The following is a 21,272-nucleotide window of genomic DNA, read 5'->3' as shown; positions in this document are numbered from 1 at the left end:
ATAGGCAACATTAAGGAACCACTAAAAATCACCCTCAAGTCAGTCAACTTCGTTCTGTTTAGCTTCTCTTACTTTTAGGAATGACCTTTGTTAACTCTGTCATTAAAACACAATAAACACTAACTCTTTGGATCCACAGCTGGCTTATACTGCGACACTAAGCAAAGGATGACAGAGGCTTCCACTGTTTTACAGAACAATAGTAGGTCAATGAGCAAAGAAATTATTCCTCAGGGAGTGGGTAAATTAAATAAGTTCACAACCTTGTGCTGCTCAGGGTGGCTTAGGCTCTTGGCTTGCACTTTTCCAACTTCAATTATTTTCTTCCTAAACTAACTTCACTGTCAGAAAGATAGCAAGATAGTTCGTGTATGATATTACATGGAAAATGTACAGTCCCCAGTTTTTAAACTCTTAATTTATTTATTTTCCTTTTTAGAACATTTAGTTGAAAGAGGAAAAGAAAGCGTATGGGTGTGCCAGTGCCTCTGATTGCTGCAAAAGAACTCCAAGTGCCACGTTGTGCATCTGGCTATGGATACTGGGGAATTGAACCTGGGCCTGGCAGGCTTTGCAAGCAAGCATCTTTTTTTTTACCACGGATCCATCTCTCCAGCCTGATACAATTTTTTTTATGCTTTCTTAAAAACACTTCAGTTCAACATGACTTCCTTCCTTTATAATAAGCAGAGCTGAGTAAATGATCCTCAGGTGACACAGAAGTGGAGTATAAACTGTATTTATCAATTGCAAAGCTTGAAGACATCTATCAACTAAAATAAGGCTCCCAGCTCCTCCTTCCTCTACTCCCCAGGACTGATCATGTATTGAGTTGATTACACATAGGGCATTCCATTTCCTAACATTTTACATGAAAATTTATATAATTATATATATACACACACACATAAATAATGGTTTTTCATATACACACATACACGTAAGTGAGCTCATGACAAGCCAAGTGGACTTTACCTACTGAACACCAACATTTTATTTTTACTTATTTTTTTAAGATATGAGGGCTGGAGAGATGGCTTAGCAGTTAAGCTCTTACCTGTGAAGCCTAAGGACCCTGGTTCAAGGCTCATTTCCCCAGTACCCATGTAAGCCAGATGCACAAGGTAGTACATGCATTTGGAGTTGGTTTGCAGTGGCTGGAGGCCCTGGTTCGCCCTCCCCCCCCACCCCACCCCCGCTTCTTTCTCTGTCTATCTGTCACTCTCAAATAAATAAATAAAATATTTTTTAAAAGATATTATATGAGGGCTGGAGAGATGGCTTAACGGTTAAGCACTTGCCTGTGAAGCCTAAGGACCCAGGTTCGAGGCTCGGTTCCCCAGGTCCCACGTCAGCCAGATGCACAAGGGGGCGCATGCGTCTGGAGTTCGTTTGCAGAGGCTGGAAGCCCTAGCGCGCCCATTCTCTCTCTCTCCCTCTATCTTTCTCTCTGTGTCTGTCGCTCTCAAATAAATAAATTTAAAAAAATTTAAAAAAAAAAAGATATTATATGAGAGAACGTGAGCAAGAATGGGTGTACCAGGGCCTTGCCAGTGCAAATAAACTCTAGATACATGCACCACTTTGTGTATCTGGCTTTACAAGGGTACTAGGGAATTGAACCCCGGGCATCAGGCTTTGCATGCAAGTGCCTTTAACCATTGAGCAATCTCTCCAGCCTCCTACACTGACATTTTAAATGAAAGACTAACCTGAAATGAAAAGTAAGACTCCTGCCATAGCTATGAAGCATGCACTGAAGGAGTGACTTGTCTCTCCAAACCTGTTGACCCACTTCGTCTTCCGGTCTTCCCAATTCCTCCAGCCTGACGGAACCATCTTGACTGACACTCACTGCCCTTCAGAGGCACCACTTTCAACAGCATGTTGATTCCCCCTCCAACATGTACCCTGAGCATGTTCCTTCCCCCTTCCCTGCTGCAGTCAGGGGTACCTGAAAGTACCATGTCACTTAACATGATTATGGACAGCTCTCCACCAGTCCAAAGGCCATCCAGAGTTCTGATGGTCTCGCTGCCTCTTCTCGCTCCTCCCACTCTGGACCTCACAGCTCCTCTTTCGGGACAGCACCCATTTTCTCCTGCGCCATGAGTGCTGCTCCCTGCTCCTTAGGTGGGTCTCAGTTCTGGTGTCCTCCAATCCGTGTCACCTCTTCATCCAGCCTTTCTGTGACTCCTTGTTATTCTCACCTCTGCAATTTTCTTCTCATAGCAGTAACCACAATTTGTACTTAGTTTGTTAATCTTAAAATGTTTTGTGTCAGGCATGGTGGCAAATACCTTTAGTCCCAGCACTGGGGAGGCTGAGGTAGAAAGGATCACAGTGAATTCCAGGTTAGCCTGAGCTAATGTGAGAGCCTGCCTTGTGAAAACATTAAAAAAAAATAAAAACAGGGCTGAAGAGATGGCTCAGTGTTTAAGGTATATTGTTCAAGGTACCACCCAGGGAGTGTACCTCAAACAGTGAACAGATGGCATTGATGTTACCAGCTAGATGTCTAGTTTTATTTCCTTACAAGTGATATACTTAGGGAAATTGTTTTACTCTATAGCGGAGAGACTATGCTCCCTCCCTTCTCTGAAAGTTGAAGACCTTCTTATAGAGTATGTATTGGGTAAACCAGTTAATTAGTTGCTTATAAATGTCAGGTCAATTATAAATATGGTGTTCCATTTTCTTTTCTAACTTAAATGGATGTTTTAAGACTCTCATTTTTGTCCAGTGTGATTAAGGAAATAGTAAGTAATCTTATTATTATTTTTTTTTTTAGCTCAAGCAACCTACCCAGATCTTCCCATTTCCATGAAGCACTTACTCATTAATTATCTGGTGACAGTGGACTTAAAAGTCATTACTTAGCCTGGTGTGGTGGTGCACACCTTTAATCCCAGCACCTGGGAGGCAGAGGTAGGAGGATCCCTGTAAGTTCAAGGCCACCCTGAGACTCCATAGAATTCCAGGTCAGCCTAGCTAGAGTGAAACCCTACCTTGAAAAAACCAAACCAAGCCAAACCAACCAAACAAACAAAAAGTCATTACTTACTCAAGTCCAGGAATCATTTAACAAATCTGTGTAACACTGTTTTTTCAAGTAGTCTTAGCCCCTAAATAATATTCATTCAATTAGGTTATAAATCAAATCTTATTAAGAACTTGGTACTTATATAAATCAAGTTAAAAACTTCATTTTAAAAAAAAGCAAAGAAGGGCCAGGTGTAATGGTGACCTCTTTTAACCCTAGCACTCCTGAGGCAAAGGTAGGAGGAGAGCTGTGAGTTTAAGGCCAGCCCAGCCTGGGACTGCAGAGGGAGTCTCAGTTCAGCCTGGGCTAGAGTGAGCCCCGCCTTGACAAATCTAAAACCGGGCTGGAGAGATGGCTCAGTGGGCAAGGACTTGCTGTGAAGCCTAAGCCTCAGGACAGAAGTTCATTTCCCAATACCCAGGTAAGCCAGATGCACAAAGTGGCATGCATCTGGAGTTTGTTTGCACCCTGGCATGCCCATTCTCCCTCTCTCTCTCTCTCTCTCTCTCTCTCTCTCTCTTATCTTTCTCTAATAAATAAATAAATAAAATATCTCTTTTTTAAAAAATAAAAGCAGTTTTAGGGCTCATTAGTTGAGCACTTGCCTATCATAAGTATCAATTCCCAGTCACACACAAACAACAACAAAAATAAAAGAGCAATTTTAAAGTAACATCTTTTAAGCAGTTCTATTTTAAAACCCCCATTGACATACTGAAAGATACTGTCCTCACCTGTGTGTGATGTTCAGTCAGCCACAGAAGAAACAGATTCCATGTTTGAGGCTGAGTCCACAGAAGCTCTGCTCTGAGCAGCGCAGCCCAGAATGGCATCTGTTCTGCTAACTTGGCTTTCCTTGTTCTGGCTGGGCAAAGGAAACACTGTTGCAGCTTGTCCTCTGAGAAGCCGCAAACCAGATTCAAGGAGGGGCTTGTATTTCCCGGCATCTCCAAGGAGAGCCGATGACTCAGTCAGTTCAGGCAAGCCGACTGGCGGTGGCCGACGCCCACTGAGGTTCTGTGCCTGTAGTACTCCCAGGGCTGGGTGGAAGTCAGGGGCGAAGGCTGCGACCTTGATCCTTGGCACTGGGCTGGGGGTCTTCTCCCGACCCTTCTCACAGCAGGCAGGAGGAGGAGGCAAGCCCTGCTGAAGACCCAGACTCCAGTTTGTCGGTGGTGTCGCTGCCCCTCCAGGGAGCACCGTAACTGCTAAGCCATCTCTCCAGCCTTCATTTGGATTTTGATCAGTTTGCTAGGGAAACGTCCTCACGTCTCTGAACACCCTATTTAGTATTCCATTTCCCTCATCTATACATGTTCTTCAGAGTTAGGACTGGCCTCTTATTTCTACTCTTGTCCCCAGTGTTGACCTGCGTTTTCCTCCTATTGCCTGATCCAGTATGGGTCCTCCATAGAGGATGAGAAGAGAAAATAATGTAGCTTAATGCATCTGTGTCACACTAGTTACTGGGTAAGACGTGTTGCAGAACACATTCTGTCCATCTATGCTTCTGTCAAGTTCTGCTTAGTTTCATTTGTTTTGAACCCAAATGTCCTCATCAGTCACTCATTCATTACAGACACTGCAGAAATGGCTGTCTGGCAGTGTTCTGGTCAGTTTAGGTGCCTACTCATTGATGGAAAGGCAGGATCAACACACATGTGCATTTGTGTGTCTTGCCCTGTCTCTGTGCCCCTGGAAAAGTCCTGCAGATTTTTTGACTCAGGTCAATATAATTCAGGTCTATGGGCGCCACTCCATGTCAATTATTAGTATGTGAGATAAAATCTATTTGCTCTGCCATTCAGGAGGAATAACATCGGTACCACAAACTATGACCTAGCCTTTCCCATGAAAAATAAGTTATAAATCCAAACTTCTGCCCTACTTCCTTCGGCTTGGGGATCAGTGTTATCCACATGCCTGGTCTCCTTTCCTTCGTGTCAGCAGTGCTGGCATACTTCTTGCTTCTGTGTTAGATATTAGGGGAAAGATCACTTTAAAATTTTTTTTGTTTATTTTATTTATTTAAGAACAACACAGAGAGAGAGAAAGACAGATAGAGAGAATGGGCACGCCAGGGCCTCCAGCCCCTGCAAATGAACTCCAGACGCGTGCACTCCCTTGTGCATCTGGCTAACGTGGGACCTGGGAAACCGAGCCTCGAACCGGGGTCCTTAGGCTTCACAGGCAAGCGCTTAACCACTAAGCCATCTCTCCAGCCTGAAAAGATCATTTTTAACTGGAATCATTGGCAACTTGAATGACATGGTGAAAAGTACTAGTGAGATAAATATCCTGGCTAATAACTTGAGCTCTTGGGTAAGATGTTTATTTAATCCACTTAATACACTGCTTTACTTCAATGCATACCAATCACCAATGTTAGAATACACATTTTGAACTTTTAAAAAAGCTTTTAAGAGCCAGGAAGGTAGTGCATGCCTGTAACCCAAGACCTTAGAAGGCTAGTTGAGAGTTTGAGGCTAGTCAGGTATGGTGGTTCACTCTTATAATCCAGCACTTGGGAGGTTGAAATAGGAGGATTGCTTGAGTTCAAGACCAGCCACCTATTTTGGGCTAGAATGAGTTCCAGGTCAGCCTGGACTAGAGTGAGACCCTACCTCAAAATTTAAAAAAAAATTATTTATTCATTTATTTAACAGAGAAAGAGGGAGAGAAGGAGAGAGAGAGAGAGAGAGAGAATGGGCACGCCAGTGAAAATGAACTCCAGATGCTTGTGCCCCCTTGTGTGTCTGGCTAATGTGGGTCCTGAGCAATCGAACCCAGCTCCTTTGCCTTTGCAGGCAAACGTCTTAATCACTAAGCTATCCCTGCAGCGCCCCCATTTCTTTTAAAGCTGGAGATAACTCAGTGGCTAAGAGAACTTCTTATGCAAGCATGAGAATCCACTCAAGCTCAAACCTTCAGGTCTTGCATCTGTAACCCCAGTCCCATGGAGGCTCTGAGAGTTGCCAGAGCTAACAAAATAAATAATAAAGAAAGAAAGGCAAGTCCATTGTTAGTAAGACACTGTGGCTCAAGTAATAGGTCGAGGAGCAATGCAGCAGAGCACTGGATGTTCTGCCCTGGCCACCACAGGCGAGTACATGGGGTGCCAAATGGGCACATACATGGGCAACACACACACACACACACACACACACACACACCCCACAAGCAGAAAAAACTTGAGGGCAGTCTGGGCTACATTAGCTAGGCCCTGTCTCCCACCCTCCAAAAACTTCCAAGACCTCAAAACCTGATGGTTGTGTGTCATGGGAAACCCCAGTTGTGACTCTGCACCCTGCAAAGGTGGCAGGGTGCCAGCAGGCCTTGCAGGGAGGGGCCGTGTTTCTTTTGCCCCTGGTCTTCTGAATTGGTGCTTTCTGACAGAAGATCCTAGAGCTTCCCTGGTGCTTCACCGTCCTTCTTTGACCTTGACCTTGCAACTCCATCATTGTTCATTCTGCAAGGTGCCTAAATTCTGTGCTCTGCCCTTCTGCCAGGAGGTGGGCATGCCTGGGAATCGAACAACTGTCCCAGGGCCTGGTGCTGCATGAGCTTGCCTCGCTGTCCCTGTCACTTGGTCACTTGATTACAGATAACTTGAGCGAGAGTCAGGCCCATCTGCCACACGTATTTCTACTAAAATCTGATGAGACACAGTGCCACCTCTACTTTCAGCTGCCATCTTCTTACCTGGAGTTAATTTTACATGGACATGGATTAATTACAAACTTGTGACAACACTAGCTGCACAGTCAGTGCACAGAAGGGCAGGAAGCCTAAATTGCTCTGGATTCTGGGCAAGTCATACCAGTCCCAAGCCACTTGCTTCATCAAAATCAGGAATGAGGGGGGCATGGTGGCGCATGCCTTGAATCCCAGCACTTGGGAGGCAGAGGTAGGAGGATCATCCTGAGACTACATAATGAATTCCAGGTCAGCCTGGGCTAGAATGAGCCTCTGCCTTGAAAAACAAAAAACAAAACAAAACAAACAAACGAACAAAATCAGGAATGATAAGATCTACCCTATGGGGTTCCTGTGGAGATGGAACAAAAACTGTGCACAATTCCTGCCTCTGAGCCTGGCCTATTATGATCCCATAGGCTGAACCACAACCCTTGGCAGAAACAAGAGCCACAAAAGAACAAATACAATGTAAAGACACACCAGTCAGCTGGATGACAGGATGTCTGAGAACACAGAGGGGACATTTGTGCTGGAATCAGGCAGGCCTGTCCTCTTTCTGCAGAGCAGCCGGTACCATGAGATTACAGATACCCGCCCTTTACAGTTCTTCAAGCACCATTGGGCACTGCACTCACCATCAGAACTGCTTCTTCTGGGCTCCCCTGAGTACTCATGACACTATGGAAATGGATGTTACCCCTTCCAAAACAAATCCCAACTTTTGTCGCTCACAGTGGATGACAGACATATGGGAAATAGCTGCTTCTAGATTCACACCGTCTCTTCTTCCAGGTTCTTCTCAGAATTCATTTATGCTTTTCTTTTGTTCTTGTTTTGGCCTTGGCTGGACTTTTAAACTGGGCCACGCTGGGGGCCCATCCACTGTCCCTGCCAGCACCCCCTGATGGCAAGTAGTGGGTGTGCAAGTACGGATTGAGCACTGAGAGACCGGAGACGTCGGCAGGTGGAGAAAACCTCCATGTGTGGCTGGAGAGAAAAGATGGATCCAAAGCAGCATTTTGTCCTTCCTTTCCTTCTTGGTCTTTCACTTCACCTTGGGCATTCATACTAGCCAAGTGGTCTACATTGAGCCATGTCCCCATCCCTCAAACCTGTTTTATTATTCAGGCTAAAAACTAAATTCTGAAGCCGGTCGTGGTGGTGCAAGTCTTTAATCCCACTCAGGAGGCAGAGGTAGCAGGCAGAGGTAGTTCGAGGCCAACTTGAGACTACATAGTGAATTCCAGGTCAGCCTGGGTTAGAGCGAGACCCTACCTGGCGGGGGGTGGGGGTGGGGGACAAAAACAAACCTCAGTTCTCCCTAAGAGGAATTAAACATGAAAGAAAAAGGTTTCTGATGGCCTCCTCTGAGCTTGGAAGAGCCACAAGAATATCAGGTCGGGCTGGAGAGATGGCTTAGCGGTTAAGCACTTGCCTGTGAAGCCTAAGGACCCCGGTTCGAGGCTCGGTTCCCCAGGTCCCACGTTAGCCAGATGCACAAGGGGGCGCACGCGTCTGGAGTTCGTTTGCAGAGGCTGGAAGCCCTGGCGCGCCCATTCTCTCTCTCCCCCTCTATCTGTCTTTCTCTCTGTGTCTGTCGCTCTCAAATAAATAAATAAAAATTAAGGAAAAAAAAAAAAAGAATATCAGGTCCTCCCCATCCTCCCACTCTCAAGAATGGGTCCCCCATCTGGCCCCAGTGGAGAATGAGTGATCCTGGAAACTAGTTGGAGCATTTACATCCATTTGCTCACCTTGGAAGATGGATGTGATGTAATTGGAAATGAGCTTGTGAGCTCACTCTCTGACTGGGTATCCTGGACCTGCTGGCAATGAGCTTACTTCTAGTGAGGAAGCCAGGATGGAGGGTGACAGCAAAAGCTAGGGAAAGCTTTGGTGGACTGGTTAGTCCAGGTCCCTTATATGGGAAGCCAGCCAGTGATGTGAACTATCCTGGTGGGTGTGGCTTGCACACCAGGATCTGGCTAACAGTTTAACCATGCCCAACATCCTGCATTGCTGAGTCCCAGGGGCTGGCCACAGATGCATGGAGTTCATTCATGCATGAGTGTTACTTAACTTTTGCTAAAGGATAGCTTCTCAGAAATTGGTAGAATTACAGGCTACTAGACAGACGTAAATGAATATGTTAACATTTAACTTATTAATGAAGTAACCAGTCATGTTACAACCACTTCAAAGGGAAATACAAGGACAGGCCCATGCACAGATCAGAATATTGAAATAAACTTGGGAATGATACAGGGCTGACTGGCCTCATTGCAGAGGGCGGCCCGCCATGGAGCCGGTAGATTTGCAAGTTTACAGACAAGAGTCACTTGCATTATTACAGTTCTTTTTAGCTTTCGCATGTAGAAGGGAGAGACTAGACCTGGAAGACTGCTGGCAAACCAGAAATGGCATGATATAAACCATGCACAGTGGCCCACTGCAGTGCACTGGGTACTGGGGAATCAAACCCAGGCCATCAGGCTTTGCAAGCAAGCATCTTTAACTGCTGAGCCATCTCTCCAGCCCAAGAATTTCTTTTAGTAAATGAAATTGTAAGGTGGTTTTATGAGGTGCTCTGGGTTTGGGGATGAGAGAAGAGTGTTAAACCAGTTAAACTCGGGGTCACAAACATAGTTGGTTGTAACATCCTTGTTTGCGATGTCCTTGGGAAAAAGGATCATATCTCTGTGGACAGTTTCTATTCAGTCAGCAGATTCCTGGTGCTTCTAACCCTTCCCATGTGCTTTAATTCTCTATCCTGCCTCCTGTTTACTAGTCACGGTGGGGCGTGGGAGTGGATGCAGAGCATCGTTTAAGTGGAGAAATCCTACATGCAGCTAAAATACAAGCAAGAGAGAGCTTGATCTGGGCGCTCAGCAGATGTGCAAGTCAGAATGCAGTTTCAGGCAGCGTGAGCGCGTTCCACAGCACTAGGGATAGGACAAGGGCCGCTTCAAGGGAGGTGAGCGAGGTCGGCGCTGCTGCTGGTGGTTAAGGGTTAGGTCCATGGGAATGCCTAGGTCATGAGGAAAACCGGCCACTCTGGGATTTCTCAAGTTCTACAAGGTGTTGCTGGATCCTGGATAATCATTCTCAGCGCCGGACTCAGTTCCTGACACAATATGGAAATCTTCCTTTTGTCACTAAATCTCTAAGGTTCAAGGGGATTTTTGAGCTGGGTGTGGTGGCTCATGCCTTTAATCCCAGCATTCACACTCAGGAGGCTGAGGTAAAAGGATTACCTGGTGTTCAAGGCCAGCCTGGGCTTCACAGTGAGTTCTAGGTCAGCCTGGGCTACAGTGAGACACTGCCTCAAAAATAAATGAATGAATAAATGCCTAAATAAGTAGTGTTTGAATAGAGACCAATTTAAGGCAGCTGGGTCAATTAAATCTTAAAATTATGATGCTAATCTGTGGGGAAGAGCAGGGATTTTTAGGCTTGTGGATTAACAAATCAGAAGAAGAGTATAAATCCGAATCTTAGTGCAGTGACAAGAACTAAGGATAAACTACTGTTTGCTACAGAAAATACTCAGTCCTTCACTTTGGATTTAGTTTTGTGTCCCACCCCCTCCTTCCTGGGCCTTGAGTTGTCTATCAGGCATGTCAGCAACTCAGTTGGTCCAGGTTAGGAACCTCAGATAAGTGAGATCACACGGCGTTTGTCTTTCTCTGATTGTTTGAGTTCACTGAGTATGATCTGCTCCCAGTCTATTTTTGTACAGATTTCATTGTATCATTTTTTTTCTTACTGCTCATCACTGAAGTAGACTTAAAACTCACCCACCACAGCTCAGGGAATTTTGTGGAAGAGGGAATGTTAAGATTGTAAGAGCCACAGGATAAGACATCATGCCCAGAGGCCTTCCTTGGGGGGGGGGGGGACTGTCTGCTCTTGCCATAATGCATAACCCACAACCCCATAGGGAATGCCTGCCACCCCACTGAGGAGGGTCTCCTAAGGAATGGGAACAGGGACAAGGAAGGGTACCAACCCATGATGTATCCATATGAAATATGTTGTTAATAATAATAAAAATAATAATGGCAAAAAATAAAAAATAAGAGCTGCAAAAACTAAAATTAAAAAAAAAAGGAGCTGCAGCATAATATCATAGAAAAAAAAAACACTCAGTAGGAGCTGACTTGGAATTACATCTGTCTGAGGAAGTGTTTAATGTCAAATGTAGACATGAGAAAATATCCCTGGAGGGAAGAATCTTTTTCAACTCCCCTTTGACCAGGCTGTGGATGGGAGGAGCTTTTAGGAAGGAAGGAAAGGGTCATCTCAGCCTCAGAATCTGAACCTTAGCCCGCCTCGGGTGTAGCTGCTGTTCAGTGTTAAACACGAAGTGGCGCCTTTTGGGAAGGAATGACACTTTCTGGGACACGTGGATATGAAGTGAGTCAAAGGTGTGCAAACCTAGCAGGCCATGATATCATTGACAGATATTTTTTTCTCTTGTGTGTGGGCTCATGTGAGTGTGCACGGTGCAAGTGCACATTCATGTGTGTGTGTGTGTGTGTGTGTGTGTGTGTGTGTGTGTGTGTGGAGGAGGCCAGGAGGTTGATGTTGGGAGTCTCCCTCAATCTTACGTATTGAGACAGGTCTTCTGAGCCAAAGCTCACAGATTCAGCTAGACTAGTCAGCTTGCCTCAGGAGTCCTCCTGCCTCCCCCTGGTGAGCGCTGGCGTGGCAGGCGCACTCCGCCATGTCCAGCATTTTGCTGAGGATCCAAACTCGGGCCCTCATGCCTGCACCCCAGACATTTTACCAACCGAGCCGTCACCCTAGCCCCTGACCTGACTTTTTTTGTTTGTTTGTTTTTTGGTTTTTTGAGGTAGGGTCTCACTTTAGCTCAGGCTGACCTGGAATTAACTATGTAGTCTCAGGGTGGCCTTGAATTCATAGCCATCCTCCTATCTATGTCTCTCGAGTGCTGGGATTAAAGGCGTGTGCCACCACGCCGGCTCTGACCTGACTTTTTAACCAACCTCCAACTAAGTGATTTTATTTTTCAAATTGTATTGATTCTTTTGGGAATCCTCTTTCCTGCCTGTATAATAATTCAAGAAATTCTGGAATGTTAAAACGTTTGACTTTGTTCATTATTTATTAAATTATTTTCAGTTTGGTGAATTAGGGGTGAATTTGCTGTAAACATTTACAAAGAAGTTTTCAGTTGAGTACAGGTTTTCATTTTACTTGGGCAAATACCTAAGCAGGGTTGCTGACTCACATGCTTGGTGTATGTTTATAGAAGGGATAGCCACGTTGTCTTCTGAAATGGCTGTGTCATTTCAGCTTAATAATATAAGAGATTCCAAGTTGCTTATATCTTCTTGTATTTTGCTAGTCTGTGTATTTCAAAGAATAGATCCATTTAATCTAATTTGTAGAATTTATAGCCATTGAGTTGTTTTGCTTTTTACACTTTCTTCCTTTTTTTTTGTTGATTTTATTCAGTTTTTCTGTTTTATTTATTTATTTATTTATTTGAGGAAGGGTCTCACTGTAGACCAGGCTGACCTGGAACTCACTATGTACTCTCAGGGTGGCCACGAACTCCCCATGATCCTCATATCTCTGTCTCCCCTGTACTGAGATTAAGGGCATGCACAACCATGCTAGGCCTAATTTTTTTGTTTGTTTGTTTTGGAGGTAGTGTCTCATTCTAGCTCATGCTGATCTGGAATTCACTATGTAGTCTCAGGTGGCCTCCAACTCAAGGCAATCCTCTTACCTCTGTGTCCCAAGTGCTGGGATTAAAGGTGTGCACCACCACACCTGGCTCCTTTTTTTTTTTTGCATGTGGATGTAATGAGTTGTATGTGTGTGTTATGTGGTATATGCACATGATGCACCTGAGCACTTGCCTATGGTGCCAGGTGGGCTTACCTTCAGAGCCTGAGGAGAAGTTAGATATCTCACTTCATTGTTCTCCAGCCTTTTCTTTCTTGATTCTGAAGCTTGCCAGTTTTTGAGAACCCTGGATGCTCTCAGGTCTCTCCTTCCTTATGGGGCTGGGGTACAGATGTATTTTGCCACACCCAGCCATTTATGTGGGTCCTGGGGATGGAACTTGAGTGGTCTCTCAGACCCCCTCAGGCTCCCGTATTTGTACAGAATTTCTTTTCTTTTTGTGTTCCTTTTGTTTCCTTTCCTCCCTCTCTCTCTCTCTCTCTCTCTCTCTCTCTCTCTCTCTCTCTCTCTCTCTCTTTCTTTCTTTTCTGACCTAGTGTCTTGTTGTTGTGCAGGCTGACCTGGAATTCGCTATGTAGTCTCGGGTAGCCTTGAACTCATGGTGTTCCTCCTACCTTTGCCTCCCAGGTGCTGGGATTATAGGTGTGCGCCACCATGCCTGGCTTCCAGCCCCTTTTCTAATAACAGCTTGATGATGTAAATTTCCAGCTTTGGGAATTTTATGTCCTGTTCATTCATTTTAAAATACTTCCTAATATTCCTTAAGACATCCTCTGACTCATGGTACTTAGCTACATGTGGTTTCATACCTGTGTTTTAGGGGATGCTGCAGGAAAGCTGAAAATGATTCTAGTCCAACTCTTTTGGCATCAGAGGAAGTCATTCATCGATTTCCCATCTCTAAATTTAGGGCTTGTTTATAACCCAGACAGTCTGTAGGACTGTAGTCATAGTGACAGATCCTCAAGTTTTGGCATCCTTTCCTCAGCTCACTACTATTACTGCCAGAGTCCAAGGCATGGCTACTTGTATTTTGCCCTGAGTTATAGATGGCAATCAGTGGGCAGGACAGGTGGCAGTGTGCAGAATCCATCTCTGCTGGGCCTTAAGTGGTTACTTGTTTTTTTCCTGCTTTGAAACGGGGTCTGGGTATGTTACCCAGGTTGGCCTTGAACTCTTGGGCTAAATATAGCATCTTTCTAAGACTTCTTTTTTTTTTTTTTAAATCTTTTTGTTTATTTTATTTATTTATTTGAGAGCTACAGACAGAGAAAGAGGCAGAGGGGGGGGGGGAGAATGGGTGCGCCAGGGCTTCTAGCTACTGCAAATGAACTCCAGTTGCATGCGCCCCCTTGTGCATCTGGCTAACGTGGGTCCTGGGGAATCGAGCCTCGAACTGGAGTCCTTAGGCTTCACAGGCAAGCGCTTAACCGCCAAGCCATCTCTCCAGCCCAATCTTTCTAAGACTTCTTGAGTAGCTGTGGCTTGCCACGATTTGTCTAGCTCAATACACTTAGCAATTAAAATTTTAGTACAGTGCTTGCCTTCCATATTTGAAGTCCTGGGATACATGAAACCCTGTCTTAAAAAAAAAAAAGCCAGGCATGGGGGCATATGCCTTTAATCCCAGCACTTGGGAGGCAGAGGATTGCCATGAGTTTGAGGCCACCCTGAGACTACATAATGAATTCCAGGTCAGCCTTGGAGTGAGACCCTACCTCGAAAAACCAAGAAAAAAAAAAGTGAATTTTCAAGCTGGATGTGGTAGCTCGCATTTGTAAACCCAGAACTCAGGGGTTGGGTGTGGGAGCAGTGAGGAGATGGGAGCAGTGAGGAGGTGGTTGTGGGTGCAGTGAGGAGGTTGGCATGGGAGCAGTGAGGAGATGGGTATGGGAGCAGTGAGGAGGAGGGCGTGAGAGCAGTGAGGAGGTGGTTGTGGGAGCAGTGAGGAGGTTGGCATGGGAGCAGTGAGAGGTGGGTGTGGGAGCAGTGAGGAGGTGGGTGTGGGAGCAGTGAGGAGGTGGGCGTGGGAGCAGTGAGGAGGTGGGCGTGGGAGCAGTGAGGAGGTAGGTGTGGGAGCAGTGAGGAGGTGGGAGCAGTGAGGAGGTGGGAGCAGTGAGGAGGTGGGTGTGGGAGCAGTGAGGAGGTGGGAGCAGTGAGGAGGTGGGTGTGGGAGCAGTGAGGAGGTGGGCGTGGGAGCAGTGAGGAGGTGGGAGCAGTGAGGAGGTTGGCATGGGAGCAGTGAGGAGGTGGGTGTGGGAGCAATTAGGAGGTGGGTGTGGGAGCAGTGAGGAGGTGGGCGTGGGAGCAGTGAGGAGGTGGGAGCAGTGAGGAGGTGGTTGTGGGAGCAGTGAGGAGGTGGGAGCAGTGAGGAGGTGGTTGTGGGAGCAGTGAGGAGGTGGGCGTGGGAGCAGTGAGGAGGTGGGTGTGGGAGCAGTGAGGAGATGGTTGTGGGAGCAGTGAGGAGGTAGGAGCAGTGAGGAGGTTGGCATGGGAGCAGTGAGGAGGTGGGTGTGGGAGCAATGAGGAGGTGGGCGTGGGAGCAGTGAGGAGGTGGGCGTGGGAGCAGTGAGGAGGTGCATGTAGGAGGATCACCATGATTTAGGGATCAGCCTGGGACCGAAAACGTTCTAGGTGAGCCTTGGCTAATGTGAAACCCTGCCTTAAAAACAAAACAAATTTTCATATACATTTAATTATTATTGGCCTGTAAATATTTTTCTTGCATTTGCCTTGTTAGGTTTTTATTTTTTTAATATTTATTTATTCATTTTTATTTGACAGGGAGAGAGAGAGAGAGAGAGAGAGAGAGAGAGAGAGAGAGAAAGAGAAAGAGAGAGGGAGGGAGGGAGAGAATGGGTGCACCAGGACCTCCAGCCACTGCAAACAAACTCCAGATGTGTGTGCCCTGTTGTTTATCTGACTAATGTGGGTCCTGGGGAATTGAACCTGGGTCCTTTGGCTTTGCAGGCAAATGCCATCACTGCTAAGCCATCCCTCTAGTCCTTGTTGGTTTTTAATCAAAGATATTTTTTTAGCCTCATAAAATGAACTGGGAAATTTTTCTTTTCTTTGAAAGAATTTGTGTTAGAGAGTGTTTAAAAATCTTTTTATTTATTTGCAAGGAAGGAGAGAAGGAGTACGAATATGAACGTGGGAGTGCCAGAGCGCCCCGCACTGCAAGCGGACCCCACTGCATGCGCCATTCCGCGTGTCACCTGTCTGGCTGTAAGTGGCACCAAAGAGTCAAACCTGGGTTGCCAGACTTTGCAAGCAAGTGCCTTTAACTGCTGAGCCACCTTCCCATCCTCCATTTTTTTGAGTCAAGTCTTGCTATATAGCCTCAGGTTGACCTCAAACAGATAATTCTCTTGCCCTTGCCTCCTGAGTGCTGGGATCCTAGGTGTGGTCTCTCACTGGCTGTGTGTGCGTGTGTTTTGTTAAAAATGTCTGTTCCATAAATATAGCACTATTTGGTAAAGTTATTTGGATCTGGAATCTTCTTTGTGGGTAATTTAATTTTTATTATTTATTTGGTTTTTCAAGGTAGGGTCTTGCTGTAGCCCAGGCTAACCTGGAATTCACTTTGCAGTCTCAGGCCTTGAACTCATGGGGATCCTCCTACGTTTGCCTCCTGAGTGCTGGGATTAAAGGTGTGTGCCACCCTGCCCGGCTTGAAGTTAAAAAAAAATTATTTATTTTCCAGGAGAGAGAAAGAAAGAGGGAGGGGGAGAAAGGGACAGAATGGGTACACCAGGGCCTCTAACCACTGAAAATGAACTCCAGATGCATGTGACACCTTAGGTATCTGGCTCTACATGGGTACTGGGGAATCTAATCAGGGTCATTAAGCTTTACAGGTAAGTGGCCTTAACCACTGAACCATCTCTTTCATGTGAGAAGATATCCTTTTTTTTTTTCTTTTTGGTTGAAAGTGTTTTATTTTATTTTATTTGGGAGACAGAAAAAGAAGCAGATTTATAAGAGAGAATGGATGTGTCAGGACCTTTAGCTGCTACAAACAAACTACAGACACATGTACCACTTTGTGCATCTGGCTTACTTGGGTCCTGGGGAACTGAACATGCATCCTTTGGCTCCATAGGCAAGCGCCTTAACTGGTAAGCCAACTCTACATCCCTCATGTAAGAAGATTTTAGAGTAGTGATTTTTTTTATAATATATAATATATATGATAGCTATATAAGATTTTACTCTTATTATTTGTGTTAGTTTTTTCTTTTTGTTTGTTTTTTGAGGTAGAGTCTTGCTCTAGTCCAGACTGACCTGGAATTCATCATGTAGTCTCAGGGTGGTCTTGAACTCACGGCAATCCTCCTACCTCTGCCTCCTGAGTGCTGGGATTAAAAGTGTGTGCTACCACACGTGGGTGCATTAGTGGGTTTTTTTTTTTTTTTTTTTTTTTTGGCTTTTCAAGGTAGGGTCTTACTCTGGCACATGATGACCTGGGGTTCACTATGTAGTCTCAGGGTGGCCTTGAAGTCACGGCAGTCCTCCTACCTCTGCCTCCCGAATGCTGGTATTAAAGGCGTGTGCCACCATGCCTGGCTGCATTAGTTTTTATATTACAGTTTTCTGGAAATTTACTTTTGAATCTATACTTTGAAGCCTGTTGGTGTGAAGTCACTGATAACTGCATACAATCCTTGGGTGCACAGTTGTTATCACTGCTTGAATGTACTCTTAGTTCATCAAACTTGCTAAAGATTAGTGAATTTTATTATGCTTTACAAAATTCTTGTTTTCACTTGGCTGATTCCATTGCTATTTTCTTTTGTGTTTCATTTGTTTTATTATGTTTTCCTTTTTCTTTGAGTTTTTTGTTTGCTTATTGGTCAATACTTAATTTATTGATTTTTTTCAAATTTTTTATTAACAACTTCCATGATTATAAAAAATATCCCATGGTAATACCCTCCTTCCCCCCACTTTCCCCTTTGAAACTCCATTCTCCATCATATCCCCTCCTTCTCTCAATTAGTCTTTTTTATTTTGATGTCATGATCTTTTCTTCCTATTATGATGGTCTTGTGTAGGTAGTATCAGGCACTGTGAAGTCATGGATATCCAGGCCATTTTGTGTCTGGGAGGAGCACATTGTAAGGAGTCCTACCCTTCCTTTGGCTCTTACATTCTTTCCACCACCTTTTCCGCATTAGACCCTGAGCCTTGGAAGGTGTGATAGAGATATTGCAGTACAGAGCACTCCTGTCACTTCTTTCCAGCACCATGATGCCTTCTGAGTCATCCCAAGGTCACTGCCAGCTGAAAAGAGAAGATTCTCTACCCAAAGTGAGAGTAGTATTAATATAAGAGCATGAACATTAAGAGAAGTGCTTACTGGGCAGTTTGATGAGTATAGTATATGCATTTAGCCAGATAGCAACAGATGTTACACCCCTAGGGCTCATGACTACCCCTGTTTTAAGTTTTCAGTATTAGGGATGCATTCCCTCTCATGGAGTGGGCCTCCAGTCCAATTATAGGCCAGTTAGTTTCCACCATGACAGATGTGCCACTATTGCACTTGTTGGCTCATTTGGCCTGGCTGGCCAAATATAAGGTTTGCAGTGTCCACTGTTGAGTATCTTCACTGGTGATTTCTCCTTCTCCCATTGAACTGCATGCAACGTGGCTTTTTCCAGCTTTCTGTCAGCTGGTCTACATGGAGGAGGTTATCAGCTCAGTTCAAACAGGATTTCTCAGTGGCCTTGCAGCCCAAGTAGGTGGAGTCTTCAGCAACAGGGTCTTACCATCTATTCCTGGTGGGAAACCAAGGGCCTCAGCAATGGCCTATAATGTTTTGGGGGCATCAGGGACTTCCATGGCCAATAACTCACTGGAAGGTATCCCATCCCTGGCACTAAAAATTTTCTAGCAACAATCTATGGCTCCTGAGTGTTCTATTGTCCAAACAAGTAAGTTTTCTTATGATTTATTTATATCCTCTTAGATTTTGATTAGCCCTCCCTCCACCTTTCCTTTAAGTTTATTGATTTTTATCTAAATTATCCTGTTCTAATGTAAAAATGTAATTGTCATTTAAAAATTGATTTAACTATTCCTGTTTTCTTAAAAATATTTTAAAATTCTATAGTTGTTTTGCATGTGTGTATGGGTGTGCCAGGGTTTCTTTTTGTTTGTTTGTTTTAATGGGCTGGAGGGATGGCTTAGTGGTTAAGGTACTTGCCTGGAAAGCCAAAGAACCCAGGTTTGATTCCCCAGAACTCATGTAAGACAGATGCACAAGGTGGTACATGCATCTGGAGTACGTTTGCAGTGGCTGGAGTCTCTGGCATGCCTATTCTCTCTTTCTCTCTGTATCTCTGTCTTTCTCTTAAAAGATATTTTACTTATTTGAGAGAGAGAAAGAGCCAGAAAGAGAGGGAGAAGGAAAAGGAGACAGGGAAAAAGAATGGGTATGCCAGTGCCTCTAGCCATTGTGAACGCACTCCAGACTCATATATCACCCTGTGCATCTGACTTTATGTGGGTACTGAGGAATTGAACCTGGGGACTAGGCTTTGCAGGAAAGTGCCTTAACCATTAAACCATCTCACCAGTCACCTGGCCAGAGTTTCCTTCTGCTGCAGATGAATGCCTGGCCAATTTTATGTGGGTGTCTGGGGAATTGAACCCAGGTTGGTAGACTTTGCAAGCAAGTACCATTAACCACTGAGCCATCTCACAAACTGACTCTTTCTGTTTTTTTTTTTTTTTTTTTTTTTTTGGTTTTTCGAGGTAGGGTCTCACTCTAGCCCAGGCTGACCTGGAATTCACTATGGAGTCTCAGGGTGGCCTTGAACTCACGGCAATCCTCCTACCTCTGCCTCCCAAGTGCTGGGATTAAAGGCGTGCGCCACCACGCCCGGCTACTCTTTCTGTTTTAATGTATAGACTGATGATAATGTGAACTCCTGCTGTGTGCATTTGGCTTTACATGAGTCCTGGAGAATTGCATCCAGGGTGGCAGTCTTTGCAAACATGCACCTTTAGGCACTGGACCATCTCTCCAACCCTAATTAAGGTTTAAATCTGTTCTTCCTTTTTTTTAAATTCTTAATTTTTTTTATTAATTAGATTTGTATTCAGCAAATATAGTCAGTTTGGTACCATTATTAGGCTCATCCGTGACCTACCCCCTCCCCTTGACCCCTCCTTATTGAGGTCATGCATTGTGGTGTTAGCCCACAGTTATGGGTAGGATAAATGTCTCTGCATATCATGACCCAACATGTGGTTCTGACATTCTTTCCGCCCCCTCTTCTGCAAAATTTTCCTGAGCCATGGGTTCATTTTTGGTCTGCTTCAGTGATGAGGTGTTGGGGGCCTCTGAGGCTCTGGCTTTCTGATTTGGTAGGAGTTGATTTTTCCTCTGTGTTGATCTTCTTCACCCTTGTGCTGGTACCTGGTTCACCAGGAAAACAGGACCCTTGATTGTTTTGCCAATTTTTCTTAGTTTCAGCCAGAGCCCTTTTGAGTTATGATGGAGTGGCTCTCTCCTTAGGATCTACATCTTACTGAAAAAGAGAAGCAGATTCTCCAATGGAGAGTAAGTTAGCACCAGGACAAATGAGATAACCCTTACTTTTTTTTTTTTATAGAGAATTTAATAGGTGTAGGCCCTCTTGTAGCCCACAATTGGTGGTTGCTTGATAATAGAGAGCAGGCTCAAGTTTGGATATGGTTCTGACTTGTTTCCCAGCTCCAGCTATGGGTCCCATTCCACTGAAGGGATCAGTTATCCAAATCAAGAGCAGTTGGTTCCCCACCATGGCTGTGTGCCACTATTGCACTTGTGTGGCATCACAACAGGTTATTTGCTGCTAAGTAGGTTAGACCATGAGTTGCTTGGACAGATATTGGTCATTTTCCCCCAGTCGCCCGTGTCTGGGGACTGACTCTCTTCCAGCTTCCAGCCATGCCATTCCATTTTACATGTCGACCACATAAGGTGTCTTCAGCAGTAGGGTCTTACCACTAACTGTTGGTGGGTCACCAAGTACTCAGATAGAAGGCTGTCTTTCTTTTGGGAAACCTTGTAGGTCTCTCGGATCAAAAGCTCATTGTGGATGATAGCCACATGCTGGTACTAGGAGTTACAGGTCAGTGCCTATAGCAGACAGCTTCAGGTTCACTGAGATGAATTTTCAGACCAGGCACAGTTATGGAGGAAGGGATTTATTGAAGCTTATAGATCCGGGGGAAGTTCCATAATGGCAGAAGAAGCTGGCCTGCCTTCACAGGCCCAAGCAGACAGAGAGAAGCACAAGCCTAAAGGTCAAAAGCTACAGCAGACTTCAGGAACTCCAGCTAGGCACACTTTGCATATCTTTAGATTGAGATTGGAAACCCACCACCACACCTTAAGATCACCCAGAGACATTGCCTCCAGCCAGGTAGCCAGCAGATGCAAACTACAAACAATAAAGAACTGAATATATTGGGGGCCATCTGTTCTATTCAAACCACCACAGTGCCCACTAAGAAAAGGAAGAAAAACATAACTAATATATAAGATATAGATAGAAGAGAGAGGGTGGGGGAGGGAGAGAGAGAAAGAGAAAAGCTGTAGAAGATTAAGGTCAGTCTTCATCATACTCTCTCCAGTGTCTTGTGAGTCAGGTGTTCCCTCTAAGGGCCTGTGAAGGTTCAGCTATTTGGTCTGCCTTTTAGGAAGTAGAATTTTATGGTATCATTGCCATTTGGGTCTAGATTTGTGTTTCTCACCCCCTCCACGGCCCTTCCCTCTCTCCCCACCCATCCTATTGTCTAGTCCATGAGATGCTTG

At 45.0% G+C, this 21,272-nt stretch overlaps 2 protein-coding genes across 3 annotated transcripts in view; one reads left to right on the top strand and one right to left on the bottom strand.

Moving 5' to 3' along the window:
- Positions 1 to 3,855, bottom strand: part of Dhx32 (DEAH-box helicase 32 (putative)) — a 75,183-nt gene extending 71,328 nt beyond the window's left edge. Inside the window, exon 1 of the mRNA XM_045149081.1 lies at positions 3,778 to 3,855. The gene's annotated coding sequence lies outside the window, so the exon portion shown is untranslated. The remainder of the gene's footprint in view (positions 1 to 3,777) is intronic.
- The window catches only part of Fank1 (fibronectin type III and ankyrin repeat domains 1), a 137,245-nt gene that overhangs the window by 4,741 nt on the left and 111,232 nt on the right, over positions 1 to 21,272 (top strand). The window lies entirely within an intron of this gene.

Source organism: Jaculus jaculus, chromosome 1 (assembly GCF_020740685.1).
Source record: "Jaculus jaculus isolate mJacJac1 chromosome 1, mJacJac1.mat.Y.cur, whole genome shotgun sequence".
NCBI lineage: Eukaryota > Metazoa > Chordata > Mammalia > Rodentia > Dipodidae > Jaculus > Jaculus jaculus.
Note: the sequence above shows the minus strand (reverse complement) of the source record. Positions and strands in the feature narration are given on the sequence as shown.